Source organism: Balaenoptera physalus (assembly GCF_965194825.1).
Source record: "Balaenoptera physalus genome assembly, chromosome: 15".
Lineage (NCBI taxonomy): Eukaryota > Metazoa > Chordata > Mammalia > Artiodactyla > Balaenopteridae > Balaenoptera > Balaenoptera physalus.
Genome location: NC_138894.1, coordinates 12,260,006 through 12,274,220, shown reverse-complemented (window position 1 = coordinate 12,274,220; position 14,215 = coordinate 12,260,006). Strand labels below are relative to the sequence as shown.

Here is a 14,215-nt window from a genome sequence, read left to right as displayed (position 1 = left end):
TATCCAAGGTTGCTAGTTAGGGAAAGTTAAAAGGTACTTCATGTGATCATGTATTTTATCTCTTTCTGAGCAGGATGTTAGAATCCGTTTATTATGATTCTGGAGGGAGGAGGAAGCTCTATTAGAATGGGCAAAGCATGAATGGGTGCTGGCAATGGACGCTCCAAAACTGTAAATACAGAAGAGTGAGGAAAATTATAGCCATGATGATAAAGTGGAAGGATTTGTCCCACTGTTTCCTTTCTGATTCCTTGGTTTGGCTGGTTAAAAAGCTAGATCCTGGAAGTTAACTACTACAGTTATCACAGTAAAGTTAATGAAGTGGAGCCACCTGCAGCTAGTTCTCTGCTTCATCTTGTTTCTGTATATGAAGATAGTTGCAAGTCACCCCTTGACTGATAGGCAGCCATGGATCTAGCTAACACATTCTTGTTTATACCCAGTAGCTGATCCACTAATAGCAGCATAAATGTAACTTCACTTAACACACTAGCAATTTGCTTTTATTGTCCTGCCACTGAGATATTTAAATTTTTTTGCATTATATAATCTGATAAAGCAAGATTTGAATATTAAAATACTGAAGTTACTCATTACATTTTTAATAACAAGTACCTGCAAAAAAAGAAGAAAAAGCCAATACAAAAGTATATGATCACGTTGGTCACTGCTGTGGGCAACTGAGGCTCGATCCTGCTGGGACCTAAGGAGTCATGGTGAGTGAGCCTCAGAACTGTCAGCCCTTGATATGGAAGTGGGGAGTGTTTAACTACCAGCTCCCACACCCAATTGGTTAAGTGCTGCTGAACGACCACCAGGGATTTCTGTAGTCTTCCCTGGTTGCAGTCAGAGAAACTCCAAGAGGAAAGTGAGAAGTATGGGATACAACCAAGATGAGGTGTTATCTGATTATATCTGTGCAAAAGTGATTGCTATAGCATGGCTGGGGTAAAATTTGGGCCAAGGAATAAGGTGGTGCACCCAAAGTGTTCCACATGAGGGTAGAGAGTGATTTCATTTGAATATATTGAGTTTGAGATGCTTGTGAAATATCCAAACATATATGGGAATGTTCTATAGGCAGACTGAAATGGAAAAGAGTGATCCCAGATATATAGGTGATATCTGGAACTATGTGAGTGGAGGGAAATTGCTCATGAAGGTGTAGTGTAGGAGGAGACCAGGGTCTAGGACAGGTCCTTGGGGAACACCAACATTTAAGGGGCATGAAGAGAGGAAGAGCCCTTAAAGCAGAGTGAATAGAAGAGGTAAGAGGAACACCATGTGAGAGCAGTGTCAAGAGAGAGACACTCAAGAGAAAAGAGAGAATTCAAGAGAAAAGACTCTCAAGAAATGGAATAGTCAAAAAGCATTCAATGTTGCCAAGAGGTCAAAAGGGACAAAGAGTCTATTGGCATTTGTCGGTAACTTAAATGGTTGCGCCAAAGTCATATTGGAATAAACTTGGTTGAGGAATGAGTGGGATGTGTATGGTAAAAATAGCAAGTATTCGCAATGCTGAAAATTTGGCTTTGATAAGAAGGAGAGAGGATGGTAGTTGGAGGCGGATGTGACACTGAGGGAAGATTTCTTTTAAAATGTTAGAGATGTGAACATTTATCAGGATGCTTTAGGTATAGGAGAGAGAAAATGCTTCCCCAACTTGCTTAAGCCTGAAGGTGCTTTATTGACTTTTACAACTGCGAACCCCGGGTGTAGCTCTGTTTATTGTTACAATTACAGAAGGCAGAAAGAATGGAGGTGAAGAAAGGCAGATTTGTAGATTTGATTACGGGCAAGTATGGAAACTCTGAGGCGTCTTCCCCACCCACACCCTCCCGAAGTGAGGGAGACGATGAAGTAGCAGGTGCCTGAGAAGGGTAGAAAATGTTTAAAAATATCCTTCTGGAGAATTGGATAGCAAGCTGCCTAGGAAACAGAGCCATCCGCGGTAGGGTGACGGGCCAAGCTGGGGCAAGCGAACAGGGCTATGAAACCGCTTTGGCTCTTTACTCATCGGCTTTCCTCCATTTTTACTAAAAACGGCGAGGTTGCACCTTTTAAGTGATGGACACGAATACCCCGTTGCTACCTTAGGGGGCGGGGCGTCTTCAGTGGGCGTGGCCTAGTATCGCCGCTACGCCGGAGGCCTTCTGGGGATCGTAGTTTTCCGAGCGCATTTTGCGCAGGCGCTTTGCGCTCTCTGCGCCTCACGCGGCGCCGCGAGCGGGTTGGCCGCCTGGGTGAGGACCTAGGATTGGGTGTGGTGGGAGAGGCGGCCGGGGAGGGACGTGTTGAGGAAGGGGCCGTGAGGTAGGGAGGGATGCGTAGCGCCGTGACCTGAGGGTGGAACCGAAATGGGGTGTTTTCGAAGTATCCTTGGCCGCCGCTTCCCCGGCTGACCTTGAACCGGCCCGCGGCGGGGCAGGGGAGCAAGCGCTAGCTGCGGGCCCAGCACGACTCAGGGTGAAGACGTGGCTGCGAAGTGAAGCGAGGTCACGATAGCCTGGCCCCCGAGTGTTAGGTGTCGTGTTTGGGGGTGCGCAGGGCCACGGTCAGCAGTGCTGTCCGCCGGGTGGGACGGTGCATTCCCTCCCCTAGCCTTCCTGACCGAAACTCGCCGTGCAGTCCCCCTGCTTACCCGTCCTAGGGGCCCAGTACACCTGGATTGAGCTGGCTCCGCTGAATCCTGTTGATCCAGCTTTCCCGGAAAGCACCTGATGGGTCATTTCTCTGGGTTCCCTGCACATGGTCCAGGGTTTCAACCCCTTCCACTCGGCCTCTTGCAGCTGCCCAAAGGCTCTCCTCTTCTCATCCTCCGTGCCGCTTTCCAACACCAATCAGGCTTTCTTGCAAAACTTGGCATTTCAATTAGTCCGCAAAGATTTCTTGAGTACCAAATATGTGGAAGTAGTTTTTCTTTGAGGAAAGCAAGATTTGGCTCCCAAGATTCATCATCTACTTAGAAAGATAAAACAAAAATACAAATAACTATAGTATAAGATAGGCTATATTAGGTGATTGAGACAGAAATCTGAGAGTTCAAAGAAGATAAATGACCCTGACCCTTTATTTCTTGATGTGGATTCATCTGGGAGTGGATTGGAAATGAGTTTATAGGCTTGGCTGGAAACTTGCATAGTTTCTTTTCATGGCACTGGTGGGCATCTTAAGATTGATTTTGTGAGCCACGTTGGATGCTGTGTCTTCTCTGTATCCTCAGGACCCCGAAGAGCTCTAAGAAGAAAGGTCTTGGTAGCAGAACATGAACAATGAAATCTCCGGTGAGGGAACTGGGAGGTTTTGCTCCTTGTCTTAGGTCTCTTTGGGTTGCAAATTACAGAAACTCAGTTCAAACTAGTATAAAGGGGATTCATTTTGAGAATACTTGATAGGTCACGGAACCCAAGGAGAAGACTGCAGGTGTGCCTGTAAACTGAAACCAGGGGCCGGAACAAATTCTGGCCCCTCTTGTAACCCCTCGCCTCTACTTCTGTATATATTTGTGTTTCATATTTTCTTGTCACTGCTGACTAGCTTTTTCTGCTCTAGGATGGCGTGACAAAATGTGACTGTCAAGGGCTCCCAAGTTTTCATTCCCTCAAGTGGAACCTCATGAGAAGAGACTGACCTCTTCTTGGTTCCACTTCCAAAATTCCAGGGGAAAGACTCTCATTGGTTCAGATGCCAATCAGCTTTGGCCAGGAAGTGAAGTCATTTTTTATAAATGTTCAGTTGTGGGTAAAGATTTTCCTTAAAAAGTGTGAAGTGTTGTTGGCAGATCTCAGGAGACAGAACAATAGCTGCCTGTCACTCACCTTGAAATACTGCTACTAAGAAAGCTACTTTATATAGAATAGTAAGCCTGGCCAGGCCTGGCTGTAATCCCTTTCTCCAAGAATTCCTCACCCCCTAACCTCGCTCTTTGGCCACAGCTGATTGGGCAAGAGGTGGAAACATGATTTAAGGTCATTAGGCTCTCAATGGCCAACAATCAATAGTGTCTTGAGAATTTCAAGTAGGAGACACAGAGACCAGGGCCAGTTAATTGTGGGTATTACATCAGTAAGTCCAGGAGGACTTGTCTGTACAGAGGAGAATTTTGAGAACGTTCTCTTGAGGGATGGAAAGACACAAGACTCATGTTCCCTGATGGCTTTAGAGAGCAGCCTTTGTTCCAGCACCATTCTCATTTGCAGTCACCTCCAGGCACGTGTCAGATGCCCTGCACACACAGAAAGTATAAACGTAATCTTGCTATTGGCCACTCTAAAGGTTCAAAATGGTATATCCAGGTTCTCTGTCTAGAGATCTCAAGGAGCAGGAGATAAAGATGAATAGCACCATCATTGTTCCTTCCATATCCAGCAGGCACACAAGTCTACTAACAAAAGAAATTTTAAAAAATAGAAATAAAATCTGATTGGTAGTGGGTCATAACCATAGTTGGAATCCAGAAGATGGTGCCAAATGTGCCTTATCCCGTTGGATTGTATAGCAGTGTATCACATGGAGTCAGCCTCGGGTGGGTACTGATGGGTGCCTTTACTTCTAATTCCTTTTCCTCTTTCTACCCTTCTGCCCTCTCTACTGCCTACTGACTACATCTTGCAATAGCATTTGTGATGAAAGCCCAGGAGAATATTTTTCTGGCATTCTTTGTGGACTAGCTTGGGGAGACCATTATTCTTGGCTCCACTCCTTGAAGGGTCTTTCAGATTTTCGTTTTAAAACTTCTGACAGATGAACGAATCTTTCCCTTGAAAATATTATTACCTCTTATGTCTTCCAGGTGCTGTAATGTCATAAGGTTGAGAAGGACTGGAGGGAAGGGGATATAGATTCTCCCTCCTTCCCTGGATGTATCGTTACTCTGTGTAGCCTGCCTCCATTTTTTGATATTTGACTGCTGACAGCTTTTTAAAGCCTCACCTCTCCCTTTTCCCCTTACGCCCCACACCTGAACAAGCTGATGAGGAAGGCTGAATGTTCTCTCCTTTGACATCAGCAGGAGATTCAAACCACACAAGCCCATTCCCATGGGCATGTGGGAACCCTCACCTTGGCCCCATCCCCTAACCATGATAAAAACCCAGGCCAGTCTTCTTTCCTTGCTCTCTCAAGCCATTTTGAACCTGCTTGAGAGGCCTGCCCTGCTCTCCCCAGAGACCTCAATTAAATAAATAATAATCTTTTTCATACTCTTGGTGTGTGTGGGTGTAGCATCATCAGTCTCAACATTGGCACCAAAGTTTGGGTGGGGTCCACCTGCCTCTGCAGGTGACTATAACAGTCCTTAGCTCTCTGGCTAATACTTTATCTCCCATGGTCCTCTGTGATAACAGCCAATGCTGCAGGGCTCTGGTCAGTCTATCCATCTTGCTTGGTTCTGCTGCCCTTTGTTGCTGGAGAAGCAATTGTATTGTCTTGGACTGACCACTGAGTAGTATCATTTTGAGTACAGCCTCCTAGTTCTGCAAGAACTTTAAAAATGACCCTAACAAAGAACCTGGCTGGAATTTCTAGCATCTGGCTTCTGATTCCCTTTCTTTTCTTGGTTTGTTTTCTTTTGGGGGGGGGGCCACATGGCACAGCATGCAGGATCTTAATTCCCCAACTAGGGATTGAACCCGCGCCCCCTGCAGTGGAAGTGCAGAGTCTTAACCACTGGACCGCCAGGGAAGTCCCTGATTCCCTTTCTCTTGGCTGGATGGGACCCAGTCAGTTTCTTAAACCTGTACTTGAGACCATGGGTACGATGGTATGAGGCCATAACCAAGAGTTTCATGCCTCAGGTCACAGACCTGTACCTTTTCCTTAAAATATCCAGTCCCCTTGACATCATCAAAACCATTTCTTATCCATTCCATTATCTTCCAGTGCTGTGGTCTTTATGCCTCCTCAGTGATACATAAAAGAGGACACATAAGTAAGAATATGTTTGTCTTTTTAGAAGTTACTCCAGGTTAAGGATGTGGCTGTGAAGGTCTCAAAGGATGAGTGGAAGCAGCTGATTCCTATTCAGAGAGCCCTTTACAGGGAGGTGATGCTGGAGAACTATCAGGATTTTGTTTCTTTGGGTGAGCATGACTTTCCTCAGTGACTCAGAATTTGCCATCCAGTGTGTGTGTAAAGAATATGGCCCTTCCTTTCTTACTGGGACAGAATTGTACATTTTTGAATAGATCCCCGGGAAGGATAGAAGAATGATTTGTGAGTTTATATACTTTTTGTTGTTTGTTTGTGTTTAACTAGTGACATCCTAGTACTACTGGGATTTGGTAGATACCTCAAGGAGCTGCTTTAAAAATATATTGCCTAGCAAAGTAGTAATGAAATCCTACCTCCTTACCAAGAGGTAAAGAACAGGTTCCTGTTGATGTCAAAACTCACTCAAAAGACATTAAAGGGACTTCCCTGTTGGTGCAGTGGTTAAGAATCCGCTTGCCAATGCAGGGGACACAGGTTCGATCCCTGGTCCGGGAAGATCCCACATGCCCCGGAGCAACTAAGCCCGCGTGCCACAGCTACTGAAGCCCGCACACCTCGAGCCCGTGCTCTGCAACAAGAGAAGCCACCGCAATGAGAAGTCCGCGCACCGCAACGAAGAGCAGCCCTCACTCACCGCAACTAGAGAAAGCCCACGTGCAGCAATGAAGACCAATGCAGCCAAAAGAAAAAAGAAAAAAAAATTGAAATACAGTCATAAAGAATAACAATAATAATAAAAAAAAAAGAACAACAATGAAGGAAAGGTAAGATATAGAGAAAACATACAGCATCTTGTAGGAAAAGGAACCACCTACAGTTTTTAAAGTGAGAGAGGAAAGCCTGAGATAATCCCAGAACTCCCTAGACCACAGTAATGGACCAAAAGAATGGCAAGCAGAACAGGACATCTGAACAGCATTAAGGAAGACTGCTGAGTCCAAGCCACAGAAGTTCCTAAGGCCAGGGACAAGAAAGTGCAGAAAAGTGGCCAAGGATGTGGCTGTCATGCCAGTGAAGTCTCATCATTCAGCCTGAGGGAAACCCTGGGCCAAGACTTTCCTTTTGATCTGGATGGAGTCTATAGGATAAGTGAAGGTTGGACTGAGACCCTAGCTTTAAGTAAAAAAATTGTATCATATAAAACTGAAAATGGGTACCCTCTCTTCGGGAAATTGTCCTAAGGGGAAAAAAATCAGATAAATGTTTTTCTCAGTTTTGCCTAAAATTGTGAAAAATGGACACAACATACATACTTTGTAATAGGCATTTAGATAAATGAATTGTATATCCATAATGGACTACAGTATAATATGGGCCTTGACAATGATGATATTTATAGGGTTAGAAAAACAGTAATGATATATTGTTAAGTGATACAAGCAGGATACAAAGTGATTGGAACTTGAGTACATTTACAACATATATCTATATGCATAGAAAAAGTCTGGAAGAATCTACACCAAAATTTTACCCCTAATTATCTTTGACTAGTAGGCTTGCGGGTGGATTTTCCTTTTCTCTTTTTTGCATTTCTCAATTATCTACAATGAATATAGACTATTTTAAAGTATTTAAAAAAGTGCAAAGAAGATGAGGAAACACATTTTTAAATGCATAGAGTGATTAGCATCAAATTTAGCGTAGTGTTTACCTCATGGGGGGAAGGGGGGAGGGGATGAGGGAAGGGCTTCAATCTTAGCTTTAATGTTTATTCTTAAGTTAGATGGTGGATTCATAGGTGTTTGTTTTAGTTTTTATGCCTTTTGTATGTCTTAAATATTTAATTATGCATTTAAAAACTAAGTATAGAAAATCAAGGCTTTATAAATGCCACTACTTGAAAATTTTAAAAGCCAAAGACATCATAATTTATCTTTTGAGAATTAAAAAAAATTTTATTGATGTTTTCAGTTTTGAGTGTTTTATATTAACTGTACAAAAGGTGAATTATATTTCTAAAACTCTTCCAGTTTGATCTGTAGTTTCATCAAATTCAGTACAGTTGCACAGAAGGATAATTAAGGGAATAAAATTTATTATGTAAAAAACTACCAAAGGACACAGGGTGTCTTCATCACCTTAGTTCCTTGAGGTGCAGAACCTTCTCCATATTCCACTCCTCTAGGCCAAGAATTTTCCCGAAACCCCCAGGAATACCAGTTCCATAGTGGGGAGGTTCCTAGATATTTATTGGGAAAAAGAAGGGAACTACTTCAAAAGATCTAATTCAGATTTTCTAGAAAGTCAGTCCTGACTTACCTTCAGAGACTAGAAATTAGTGTCTTATTCTAGAAATTAGCGTGTGCTTTCTGGACAGTTCCATCTTCCTCTCTAGAGAGTAAGGGGCTGTTATTAAACCCTGAGATGAATGAATTTCCATCCTAAACAGCCATTTCTCATTCTGTTCTTTGTGAACAGGACTTCTAGCCCCTAAACCTGATGTGATTTTCCAGTTGAAGAGAGGTGAAGAGCCGTGGAAACTTGATTTTCAGGAAGCGGAAGAGAAAGAAGTCCCAGGAGGTACTTCTCTAGGTATGTGTGAGTCGGGTAGGTGGGACTGTGCTGGACAGTTCACTTAGATCCTGCTCCTTGGGGTCTCATAGGCCTGTGGGGATGGTCCCTGCCATACCGGGCCTTGGCCTGGAAAACCTGTCCCCCAGATCGAGACATGGCTTTCTTGTCACCTTTCTCAAGTTCTTGCTCAAATGTGCCACCTTCTCAGTCAGGCCTGCCCTGACCAGCCTAACTAAAAATGAACTCTCTCCATCCTTTTCCCGCCTCCAGCCCCTGCACGACCTAGCTCTTTCAGCTCTGTCTTCCTAACATACTATATCTTTACTTCTTTATTTTGTTTATTGTCTGTCCACACCTACTCTCCAATTAAAATGTAAACTCCATGAGAGATTCTTGTTTTATATTGTTCATTACTGTATCCCCAGTGTTTTGAACAGTACCTGGTATGTAGCACACACTCAGATACTTGTCAGAGGAATGAATTAGTGGAGCTGTGCATAGCAAGGCCCTTCCTCTTGGTTTTTTTCTGAGGGTGGGTTGAGACCTTTTTTTTTTTTTTTTTTGATGTGGACCACTTTTAAAGTCTTCATTAGAACCTGTTACAACACTGCTTCTGTTCCATGCCGTGGCTTTTTGGCCATGAGGCATGCAGGATCCCAGCTCCTCGACCAGGGATCAAACCCACAGCGCTGCACCGGAAGGTGAAGTCCCAACCACAGGACCGCCAGGGAAGTTCCGAGACCTATGTTTATCTCAGCTCTGCTAACATTTCTTATCTTTCCTGCTTACCCTTTACCATATCTCCCTCCTCTTCCTCTAAAACACCGTTCATAGTCACTGACAGTTCCCTTGCTCAGGTGCTAGCCTGTCTCCCCACTTACTCTCTGCTGTTTACATTCATGGACACAACAAACTGCCCGGTCATTTCTGTGCTTCTTTGTGTCTCTCCTATTTTTCTGCATCTGTATCTCCCTCTGAAATGCTCTTCTTTTGGCTGTTCATATGGTTACCTTGTCTTTCAGATCTCAGCTTAAATGTCGCTTCTAGACGACCATTCTTAAGGGTCCCTCTAATGAAGGCCCCACTCCAACTCCCATTCATTATTTCCTTCACTGTGCTTTTCACCGTCTGTTCTATTTTGTTTGTTTATTCTTTGTCTTCTGTCTGGTAGAATACAAGCATCACAAGGGGAGGGACCGTGTCTGTCTTGTTTATTAGAATCCCAGTGACTTTTTTTTAAATCTTCTTTTATGTATTTATTTATTTGGCCGTGCCACCAAGGCATGTGGGATCTTTGTTCCCTGACCAGGGATCGAACCCGTGCCACCTGCATTGGAAACACAGAGTCTTAACTGCTGGACCACTAGGGAAGCCCCTAGAATCCCAGTGACTTTTACAAGCGCCTAGCACTTAGTAGGAACCTAGTAAATATCTATGAATGAATAACTGAAACTTTTTTAATGGACTAAATGCCCACCCTCCACTTCCAGTCTCTATTCCTCTCTTTTCCTCTGCCATTTTTCACCCTCTCCATGATGTCTTTCTCTTGAGGAGCTACCAATAAACCAGGCAATATTTTGTATTCGTTCTTTTCTTAACATATACAATGTTTTCTTTTTCACTGGCACTAAACCCAGTTATATCTCTGTTTTCTATTTGTTTTAGACCAGAAGGCTAGACTTGAGAGCCAGGACTCAACTCAAAGGCAGGATGTTTCTAAAAAAGTAAAGTCACGAGAGACATTAGTGGAAAAACTCAGAGAAGATGGTCCTCTGGGCCCTGTACTTGGCCCAGAAAACCCTGAGGGCACGATGAAGGAAAATCCTTCAGGGGAGACTTTGAAGAAATCCTCCCCCAAGGAAAAGGACTCCAGGCAAGGATCCTCTCCAAGAAAACCAACAGTAAAGGGAGAAGCTTTGCAGCATATGTAGGAAGACCTTATTCAACCACTTGTCCCGCAGTTGCAATCAGAGGACTCACACTGGATAGAAGCCCTACGATTGTAAAGAGTGCGGGAAAGCCTTCAGCTATCTGAGTAGTCTTAGAAACATCTGATGTCTCACTCTGGGAAGAACCCCTTTGAATGCAACGAATGTGGGAAAATTTTCTATGACTGATTAACCCTCACTGAACATCGGTGAACTCACACGGGAGAGAAGCCCTTTAAATGTAACAAGTTTGGCAAGGCTTTCTTTGTCCAATCCTCTTTTACACGACATCAGAGAACCCATATTGGAGAAAGGCCTTATGAGTGTACAGAATGTGGGACATCCTTTAGCCAGAAGAGCATCCTCGCCCGCCACCAGCTCAGTCACAGCGGAGAGCAGCCCTCTGGGTGCAAGGGGTGCGGCAAAGCTCTGACCGCTCCTCGCTCCTCTGCCACAGGAGAGCCCACACCGGAGGGACTCCTTTTGGATGCTGTGAGTGTGGAAAAGTTTTCTTTGACCGCTCATCCCTTAATCAGCATCAGAAGATTCATACTGGAGACAAGCCCTATAAATGCACTGAATGTGGGAAAGCCTTTCTCCAGAAAAGACGACTCATTCAACATCAGAGGGTGCACACTGGGGAGAAGCCCTACAAATGCAGTGTGTGTGGGAAAGTGTTCAGTTGCAAATCATCTATCATCCAGCATCAGCGACATTATACCAAACAGGCTTCAGAATATCATAGAGGTGCTTCTGCCAGACATGGGACCCCCATAGAGACACAGGATGCTCTTATTCAAAATAACAAAGATTTATGTCTGAGCACTTCTAACTACTGCTTATTCTCATGCCTCCATTTGGTACCACTGTCTCAATAAATAGCCTCAATGGACTGTGCCATAGACTTCCCCTGGGATGCTTCAAATTTAAGATCATACTCTGAGGATCCCCAAATTGGTCATAAGCTCTCCAATCAATATGCTCTGTAAGTGTCTGAAGGGGACTCTAAGATAGGCATCATATATTTTATTCATTCATGCATGCATTTATTTTTTTCTAGACTGACTACTCCATGAGACAGGAACTATTTCGTATCTGTGCACTGCTGTGTCCCCAGTGTGGTGCCTGACACTTACTACATATTTCCCGAATGAATGAATACCTGTCTAGTCATGAAAACTTGAGTCCCAAATCCAATGCACTTTCTAGAACTAGAAACTTTAGTAAGAAAATAAACATCAAGCTAATATATTTAGCAATGCAAATACCTTCACTGTAGTTGTGCTATTAGCTCGTAATCCATTCTTCTTGGAGCTTCTTGGAGCTCTGATTTGGTGTATATGCTCTTGTTCTTCACTTTAGCTCCTCAGGACCTTCAGTTTCCCTGGAGTTTGCCTCTTTTGCCCTCTTACCTGACCTCTGCGCTCTGGTAGAGTAACCCATCACCCAACTATTCTTGTTTCTATCCAACTGCTCTTGTTTCTAGGGTAGTGGTTGTTTTTATCTTTAATCTCATTGGTACCTAAGATGCTTTAGCCTGGCTCTGTCATTCCATCAATACCCTGGACACAATACCTTCCCTTTCTCATCATATATTCACTCATAGCTGTTGAAGGGAAACACATTCATACCAGAAGTTCAAAGTCCAGTTGCAACAGCCAGCTGCAGCCGTGGCAGCTGGGTGGGGTCCCAGGCTGAAGAAGTCAACCACAGTGAACCAGGAGATGCAGCCATGTCTAATCTCAAAGAATACCACAAAGCCAAAGTTAACTCCAGACATAGCTCACCCACGAGGGGTCATCCTTCAGGACTAAAGCAGCGGACATGAGGATGTAACTGAAAGCAGGGCCACCATGTCCTATTAGACGTGATGTCCTTCTTGCCCTCAACATAAGTATCTGTGAAACCAAAATGAAGACTGTCCTATCTTCACCTACACAGTGGGGACATAGATTGGCTTCCTTACACCTACATCTCTGAGAATCCCTGCTTAGTAATAAAGCAGCAATTCCAAATACCCTAGGATCAGCAGTTCAACTTACTGAGCCATGCTATAGAACCTCATGCTAAAGTAACTTGCAATAGCTAAAGCATTGATAATGAGCAGTGGGTAATGCTTATTATGGCAGAAGCTGTTAGTTGCCTAACTTGTAGTCATTCTTTTTGTCTTCTTTAACAATAGAAAATCTGGGTGTACTCTGAGCAGCAGAGTACTCAACTATATTTCTCAGCCTCTCTTGCAGTGAGGTATGGCTAATGAAGCCAATGAAATACTGATATACCAATTACCAGACCAATGGTAAATTGACATAATTGGAATTTGTTGGACAGAACTTCAGGAAAGGCACCTTAAAAGAGAGAAGGACAGGGACTTCCCTGGCGGTCCAGTGGTTAAGACTTCACCTTCAAATGCAGGGGGGGCAGGTTCGATCCCTGGTTGGGGAGTTAAGATCCCACATGCCTTGCAGCCAAAAAACCAACATAAAACAGAAGAAATACTGTAACAAATTCAATAAAGACTTTAAAAGATGGTCCACATCAAAAAAAGAAAAAAGAAAAAAAAAAAGAAAGAGAGAGGGACAGCTAGGAAACTCCCTTTTGCCCTTGTCCTTCCCTTCTTTCTACCTGGAATGTGGACTTAATGGCTGGAATTCCAGCAGCCATCTGTGACTTTGAGGATATAAGCCATGCCTGAAGAATGGGAGAGGAAACAAACAGAAGACATCTGATTCCTTGATGATCTTATGGAGCCTCCATACCAGCCGTGGACTGCCTACTTCTGATCTTGAATGAGAGAGATTAAAGCCTTATGTATTTAACCACTGTATTCACAGCCAAAGGAAATTTCTATTAAACTTTTCAAAACAGTACATAGAGTCAACAGAAAAGGAACTAACTCATCCACCCAGAGAGAATACCATCTCAGACCAGGACCAGAGGGGAGGCAGTGTACCTCCCTGTGAGGCTGGCCTGACCTCAGAATTGTAACAGACCACATCTTTTATAATCAGCTCTGGAGCGCTGATGCCTCCAGGGTTTTGCTAATTGTAGCAAAGTAGTGGTAACAGAGAAAGACGTACATCTTTCCTGTCCCTATAGCCCAGCATAATTCTTTGCAAATCCTTCATAAGCATCTGGTAATTCAACCCTAGAATCCTTCAAATATCCTTTTGCAGGGCTGTTTTTCTTCAGGCCAATTCTCTGCCACTCTTACTTAAACAAACAAACAATTTATCCATACACAACTATCGTTTTTAAGTACACAGAGAATGAATTATAAATTAAACACATATAATCACACTCTTCGAAGTTGGCTAACTTGTTGCCACGAGTCGGTTCCATATGTAGCTCTTGGCTGTTATTGAACCTGGTTGTGGTGAGGACCTAATGATCCTCCAGGTCTACTGCTTGTCTCTTTCTGTTTGGGGTGTGTGTGAGAGGGAGGGACATGGTGTGTCTTGGTGCAAAAGGATGACGTGGAGTTGGCTGAAAGTTGTTTCTCATCTAAAGGTCTGTTGGTTTCTCTCACCATGCAAGTGCCGTTTCCCACTATTTCTTTCTCATTAACCCCCCAGCAGCGACCCTGCTAGGAAACGGGAATTTTCCCTTGAAAAGCCTCATTGATAAGTCTATCTGATAGAAGGATAAGATGGAGTAAGACCTCCTTCAATTGAATAAGTAACTTGATGAGTTTCAAAGAATCCATAATACTGTTATTATTTATTTGTTGTGGGTGAACAAAGCAAACATATACCAGCAAACAAACCAAGAATGGGCTGAAA

The 14,215-nt window shown here is 43.6% G+C and overlaps 1 long non-coding RNA gene across 1 annotated transcript; it reads left to right on the top strand.

The window, feature by feature from the left end:
- The first annotated feature begins 1,370 nt into the window (after positions 1-1,370).
- LOC309643832 lies at positions 1,371-11,258 on the top strand. The gene is made up of 5 exons (XR_014254081.1): positions 1,371-2,243; positions 3,224-3,284; positions 5,954-6,080; positions 8,410-8,523; positions 10,171-11,258. It is a non-coding gene; the product is annotated as an uncharacterized lncRNA (long non-coding RNA).
- Positions 11,259-14,215: the final 2,957 nt, after the last annotated feature.